The 214-nt window shown below is 71.0% G+C and overlaps 1 protein-coding gene across 1 annotated transcript in view; it reads left to right on the forward strand.

The window, feature by feature from the left end:
• The window catches only part of LOC108449042 (la-related protein 6-like), a 2157-nt gene that overhangs the window by 1835 nt on the left and 108 nt on the right, over positions 1 to 214 (forward strand). The window lies entirely within an intron of this gene.

Genomic DNA, 214 nt, shown 5'->3' on the forward strand with positions numbered 1-214 from the left:
ACGACCTGGTGGCACCGACCTGGCCTGGCAGCGACTTCAAGCCTGGAAATCCCAACGCCTTCACCGGATCGCTCCCCACCGGCAAAGGCTTCCCTGCGCTCGGGATGGGCTTGGGCTGCTCTGGCACCGAGAGCCCCCGGGGGTCCTGGACACCGTGGGGCAGCGGCCTCTGTCCTGCTGCCGAAGCTGCCTCCCGGGGAGCACCGGGCCGCGC

The sequence above is a fragment of the Corvus brachyrhynchos genome, unplaced genomic scaffold (genome assembly GCF_000691975.1).
Source record: "Corvus brachyrhynchos isolate BGI_N302 unplaced genomic scaffold, ASM69197v1 scaffold219, whole genome shotgun sequence".
NCBI lineage: Eukaryota > Metazoa > Chordata > Aves > Passeriformes > Corvidae > Corvus > Corvus brachyrhynchos.